General features: G+C 48.7%; 1 pseudogene; it reads right to left on the bottom strand.

Annotated features, from left to right (window-relative positions):
* Positions 1 to 5832: 5832 nt before the first annotated feature.
* LOC148034172 (18S ribosomal RNA) lies at positions 5833 to 6943 on the bottom strand (annotated as a pseudogene).
* Positions 6944 to 7129: the final 186 nt, after the last annotated feature.

Raw genomic sequence — 7129 nt, 5'->3', positions numbered from 1 at the left:
ACACGAGCACGTGCATTGGCCATCGCCACCACCACGCACGAGGCGTGCTGTGTGTTGTCTTGTCTGCCACATTTTGAGCTCGTGTCGAGTCGAAAGATGATGGAGACAGTCATGCATTCCACCGTTTCGTGTCAACAAGAGCTGATCATAAGATGCACTCAACCCCATCGAGAATAAGCCCCGTCGACGAAGAAGCACCTCGATCACATCATTCCATTGGTTTCGGTCCATCTGTATCGATACAAGCCGCACAATATTCACGACGAGATTCACCATTAGCATTGAGAACCATGGAGCTCGAACACGATCTTGCCACCAACGAGACACGTGTTAGAGGCACCGCTCTTCGCTCCCCTCACCGCCATTGTGGGCACATGTTGACCGCGACGACGCGATGTCCTCGGAAGGATCACCACAAGTCGCTTGAGCCTAACCATTTGGTGGGGGTTACATGGCATTTGCTCACGAGTCACTCCTCATGCAACAACACGGATGCGGGGACCACGCGCCTCACCTCATCCTCCCTTGGATCTCCAAGGAGTGTTTCGATGGAGCAAGCACCACTACCATCATAGGTGTTGTGATGGTCCAACCCTCAGAGACCCGCTCGAGACCCTGTCTAGGCCCCAGGGCAACACTAGACCCTTCCCATAACTTTTCCATCTTGACCCCTCAATGCGTCACGGGGCACCCCAATATGTCACGGAACGCAACACGGAACATAACACGGCATGAGATTTTCCCAAGGGCCCATCTTGAGGGCATCACGTCATATTGATAGATAGAAAGCATTTACAAGCTTGCCGGGGCTCAGAAGGAACCTTGTCATGGTGGGTGGGTGGAGCTATCAATGCGCTGCGACAAGATGCCAACATCGTGGGTGAGGGAGCTAGAGAGATACTCCCTCATAGGTGCTGTGATGGTCCAACCCTCAGGGACCCGCTTGGGATCCCATCTAGGCCCCGGGGCAGCACTAGACCCTTCCCATAAGTTTGCCATCTCGACCCCTCAACACGTCACGGGGCACCCCAACACATCACGGAACATAACACGGCATGAGATTTACCCAAGGGCCCATCTTGAGGGCATCACGTCATATTCATAGATAGAAAGCATTTACAAGCTTGCCGGGGCTCAGTAAGGGACCTTGTCACGGTGGGTGGGTGGAGCTATCAACGCGCTACAACATGACCCCAACACCGTGGGTGAGGGAGCTAGAGAGGTACTTCCTCATACACACCTCCCCTTGAAAAAACTCGATGACCACATCGAGTGAAGGAGGCACAATTTACTGGCCTTTTGAAAATGGCAAGTTGACTCAGACTTATATTTATCGTCGGGGGTCTTAACACGCCTCACTATCAAGGCGGCCAGTGTCTACCCGCTAGGTTCCATGCTCACTGACTCTATTTACAACTGTGAAACATGGACTTTTCATACTTCTTGCATTCCACTCACTGATCAACCCAGAAGGTGCATGCCGCTTAGCCCACTACGCGAGAATCATGTCTCCCGCATCAAATGCGCCCACCCTCATTGAAGCACACCCCGGTAAAAGGATAAGATGAGAGCACTGACCCTGGTTGGACTGGAGAGTTGGAGCGCCTGGCTAGCTCGTGACGACTTGATGGGTTGCATCAAATTGCCACGCCTGGAGAGTGAGGGCCATTTCCCTCGCCATGATCTCCTTTGGGCCATTGTTGCCCAGATCTAACTGTCTCATGTGCAAGAAAAGAAGGCAAGCTCTAGATCTATCCGTACATGCCATGCCTACTTGAAATTTCAGGCCCTTGCTGGCCAGATCAATCTTTATGAGGAACATGAAAGCCTGTAACCTTCTGGCTTGCATCGCGAGGGTCATGTCCCCCCCTGAAGTCACGTCAGACATGGCCTGAAAAGATAAGAAGGTTCCCATCCGCTCAAGAAACTCTCGGTGAGGGGCCACCACGCCTTGCTTTGCTTCAGAAATGGGCCTGTGCATGCCCGGATCCATCTTGTCAGCCCGAATGAGAGCTAAGCCTTCACACCTCGCCCTCTCCTTCATTGCTTGCTCCTTGAAGAGCTGGATCTGCATGGAACTCATAGGAGTGTGAAGCCTCCTTGCTTCCGTCTTGGTTCCATCTAGTAGTCTTTCGGCCACTTTGACTTCGCCAAGACGGGTCGCATCCCTTTGGCCCAGAGACTTGAATGGGCTTGATTACACACATGGGTTTCCTTGACTCCTGCAACTCACCTTCCTGTTGAGCACGGGTCCGATGTCGTTCCCTAACTCAGCCATTTGGGTTTGCTTCCTGAAGGCCCACTCGCCATGGTTGGACCGCACTCAGAGTTCCCCAGCACTCCCAATCTTGATGCCACGTGAGGGTCTGTCACCCTCGGAATTGGCCTTTGCTCCTCACTTGCTACATGAGGGCTTTGCACCCCCTGAAATAGCCATTGAAGCACAAATTAACTCCTCCTCGGCTTCGTAGGAATAGGACCTCACTTTCTTGCGAAAGCTAACCCATTTTTGCCTACTAATCGATTTGGATTCAAGGGGCATCGGATTCGACAGGTTTGCCTCCTCCTTTTCCCCGTAGATAGATAAATGATTCACAAGTTTCCACACCTTTCTCCTCTTCCTCTCCTTCACTAAACCTCCTTCCACTTCAACTCTCCTCTTCCTCTCCTTCACCCAACGTGCAGCCATTCGTTTACCCTCCCGACGCAAGGAGCCTTCCTCAACACAAAAGGCCATTCTTTTACCCTCGCGGCTAACGTGCTCCTCCTCACACTCCTCAACACACCTGTCCATTCTTTTATACTCGCGACTAGCGAGCTCTTCACAAGGGTTGCCCATTCGTTTATTCTCCTGGCGCAAGGAGTCTTCCCCATCCACAAGCTTCATCCTCTCATCTGCATCAGAAAAAACACTAGGCACGAGTTCATTTATACTTGCTGGGCTAGACGAGTCTTCCTTCTCCTCTCCTACTCAAACACAACTCAAAACATCATGCCTCAACTCACCTTCCACACAAAACTTCAAAACTTCATGTCTTCTCGACTCAACACACTTCACTTCAACATCGCTCCTCACCTCAATATCTGTACATGGTAAAATACAAGGCACCAGTTTGTTTATGCTCGCTGGGCTAGATGAGCCTTCCTTCCCTTCTTCCGCTCCAACATATCTCAACTTAGCACCACGCTTCGACACTTCATCTTCTTTCAACTTAGCACGCTTCACCTCAACTTCACTCTTCAACTCACCCCTCACCACATTACGCTTCACCTCAACATCAACACAAAACTTCAACTCAGCATACTTCTTCGGCTTAGCATGGTCACAAGATAAAACATGTGGTCCCAGTTCTTTTATGCTCGCTGGGCCAGACGAGCCTTCCTTCTTCTCTCCTTTCTCTTCTATTTCTTCTAGTACATGCGGCGTATAACCCCGCAGCACACTTTGAGCACAAGAATTTGACTTAACCTCTTTGGCCTCGTCTACCTCCTCAATCAACACACCGTCCACAATACACTTCTTCCCATCCACTCCCTTTAACACATTATTCTTCTTTGGTTTTCTCTCTTCATGCATACTTTGCCTTGCCACCAAATCCGCATTCTGCTTCTTCACCACACCCTTCTCATCAACACCACTTTTCTTCAAACAAAGGGCCGGCGATTTTGCCTTAGCCCGCATCCTATCCTTCTCCTTCTCCTCCTCCACACCCTTCTTCAAAGTACCCCTCTCCTTCAAACCCTTTTGCATAATTTTCATTAAATGAAAAAACTGGGCCTTCATAGCCCGTCTCTTCTCCTCATCCTCATCCTCACTCTCATCCTCATCTTCTTCTTTAGACCCGGAGCTGGAACTCGGCTCCACACGTTTTGAAGGCACAAGCCACCACAGCAGCACATCCACAGGACTAGGCATAGATTTCTTCACTTCAACATCTTCCATTTTCTTCTTCTCCACCCCTTTCTTCTTCCCACGTTCCTCCTCTGCACTTCTCTTCACAACTCCTTCTCTCTTTTCACTCGGCATTCCCCCATAAGCAATCCCAACTCCAAAATCCAAAGCCATTTTTCTTCTCAACTCACTCTCCACCTCCACCTTAGTTCTCTTTGCAATCCATTTTTCAATATCCTCATTCACATCAGTTAGGTCCATCTTCAACTCCTCTTGTTCCTCTTTCATCTTCCACATTTTCTCTTTCAACTCACTTTTCTCCTTTTTACCTCACATCTCCATCTTACCCTTCAATCCTCTTATCTCCTCTCCCACCACAAAATATTCTTCCAAAAGCCTTCTTTTTTTTTTTATAAAGATTCTCCACTACAACGATTTTTGAAGCTTGCAAGGCACTCTTCCAAGTTTTCTCAACACACCTCAACCCAAGCTCCCCAACATGGGGGTTTGCACACGCCACCTGCGAAGACGGCTCTGATACCAATTGTGATGGTCCAACCCTTAAAGACCCGCTCGAGACCCCCTAGGGACCCCGTCTAGGCCCGGAGGCAGCACTAGACCCTTCCCATAAGTTTGCCATCTCGACCCCTCAACACGTCACGGGCCACCCCAACATGTCACGGAACACAACACGAAACACGACATAGAACATAACACGGCATGACATTTACCCAAGGTCCCATCTTGAGCGCATCACGTCATATTGATAGATAGAAAGCATTTACAAGCTTGCCGGGGCTCAGTAAGTGACCTTGTCACGGTGGGTGGGTGGAGCTATCAACACGCTACAACACGACGCCAACACCAAGGGTGAGGGAGCTAGAGAGGTACTCCCTCATAGGTGTTGTGGCATTGACGTTCTGGTCCCACGGGTCTACACGCAAAACCTGCACAAGAAACATGGCTCGCGGGCACCCAGCACCGCGTCGCGTCTTGGAACATGCAGCAGAAGCCAACTCGCAAGACATGTCAAGGCGACACACCGTCGCATCATAGCATGACCCCATCGCGTCGCGTTGCATCACATCACGGGCCGTTATGCTCCATGATATCCCTCCCGTGTCGCGGTTTGCTCACAACATGTGTAACACATTTTTCTAACTCCCACAAGGGTAACTTGGTGCTTGGAGTCGCCGGATCGTACCACGAAAGAGTTCTAGGCTCACAAGGATCCACACTCAACCATCTTAGAACACGACGCCACGGGGGCGACACGGTTCACAACCCACCTTTCCTCATAATAAGTCATGGCGACTAAAACTCGGAACAAGCACTTGCATTGATTTTCTTCTCTCCTCATCCAGATAGCCGAGGCCCTGCCACCTGCCCAGCTTCCACGTTAAAGACACAACTACCACTTGCATCCTTGAGTTGTTTTCTGAACTTGAATCGAAGTTGTCTCCCCCCTTCCTTTTCCTTGGCAAGTAGACTTGGGGTGAGTTGGATGCAGATGAAGCTCATGATTTCTTTGCACAGTTGGGGAGAAAGCTTGCTTTAACTTCAGCCTATAACCCTGAAGGAAATGGCAAAAGTGAAAGAGATCATCCACCTATTGTGAAGGCATTGGCAAAAGCATGTGGAGAGAAGATAAAAGAGTGGCTACAATTGCTCCCTTATGCTTTGTGGGCTGACAGAACAACTCATAGTGATGTTATAGGATATATGCCTGCAGAATTGATGTATGGTCAAAAACCTATCATGTCAATAGAAGAGATGATAGTCACATGGAGTGTGTTACCTTGGGAGGAGGAGTTGAATCAGGAGGAGTTGTTGGCTTGGTAAGTTTCCCCGTGTTGAGTCAAATTAAGCTGCAGGCTCCACTCCTGGTGGTGCCCTTCCATCAATTCCTTTAAGTTTCATCCTTGTGACCATACTCCCCCTAGAACCCTAAAAATTTGATTTCTCATAAGGTGCTGGTGAAGTCATCAAAATAACATCCATCAATCCCTAGTCCGCATCGTTTATGGTTGAGACTAGGACAGTATCTAATCATCTTTGAGCCCCCAACTTTTGTTCTTGATTAATGAAAAACATCCTTGGCAAATGCTTTTGCAGTAGTTTGTCTTTCATAAATCCAAGAATTTCACCTCTGACAATGAAATACAAATGCCCCCAACTATCCCTATTAATCATTACTCATGTCCCAAAGACCAACACAATAAGACCAAAGTCTTATCGCGTTATTCCATGCTAATGTATTCAGAGCATAGGCTTGCTTTGAGCACTCTAATTTTTTCAAAGTAACATCACCGAATCCACGTCCCAGCCAATTAAGTCCAGGAGCGCGTCTCCGACAGAAAGAGCGGTGCAATCAGTACACACCAAAGGAGGCAGACCACACGCCCCGCCCCGAGATCCAACTACGAGCTTTTTAACTGCAACAACTTAAATATACACTTTGGAGCTAGAATTACCGCGGCTCCTGGCACCAGACTTGCCCTCCAATGGATCCTCATTAAGGAATTTAGATTGTACTCATTCCAATTACCAGACTTGTAAAAGCCCAGTATTGTTATTTATTGTCACTACCTCCCCGTGTCGGGATTGGGTAATTTGAGCGCCTGCTGCCTTCCTTGGATGTGGTAGTCGTTTCTCAAGCTCCCTCTCCACAATCAAACCCTAATTCTCCATCACCCGTCACCACCATGGTAGGCCTCTATCCTACCATCGAAAGTTCATAGGGCAGAAATTTGAATGAAGCATCGCCGGCATTGAGACCGTGCGATTCGAGAAGTTATCATGATTCACCGCATTACCGGGAAAGCCCGCATCAAAATTTTATCTAATAAATGCATCCCTTCCAGAAGTCGGGAGTTGGTGCACATATTAGCTCTAGAATTACTACGGTTATCCGAGTAGCAAGGTACCATCAAAGAAACTATAACTAATTTAATGAGCCATTCGCAGTTTCACAGTACAAGAGAGTTTATACTTACACATGCATGGCTTAATCTTTGAGTCAAGCATATGACTACTGGCAGGATCATCCGGATAGCTATCTTTCCTCACACGAGCAGCACCGCTGTTGCTGCACATTCCGACGCCACATCAAGTGTGGCTACGGGGCAAAAAGGCACGACCTCATCACCAATGTGTTGTTCTTGATTTAAAGAGAAAGAGGGGAGGAGCACGAAGGCTCGAGAGTTTATGAGGAGAAAAAGAAAATGACAAATGGGG

The sequence above is a fragment of the Lygodium microphyllum genome, chromosome 7 (genome assembly GCF_053477565.2).
Source record: "Lygodium microphyllum isolate KBCC chromosome 7, Lygodium_microphyllum_v1.1.10, whole genome shotgun sequence".
Lineage (NCBI taxonomy): Eukaryota > Viridiplantae > Streptophyta > Polypodiopsida > Schizaeales > Lygodiaceae > Lygodium > Lygodium microphyllum.
This window is presented reverse-complemented; position numbering and strand designations above follow the sequence as displayed.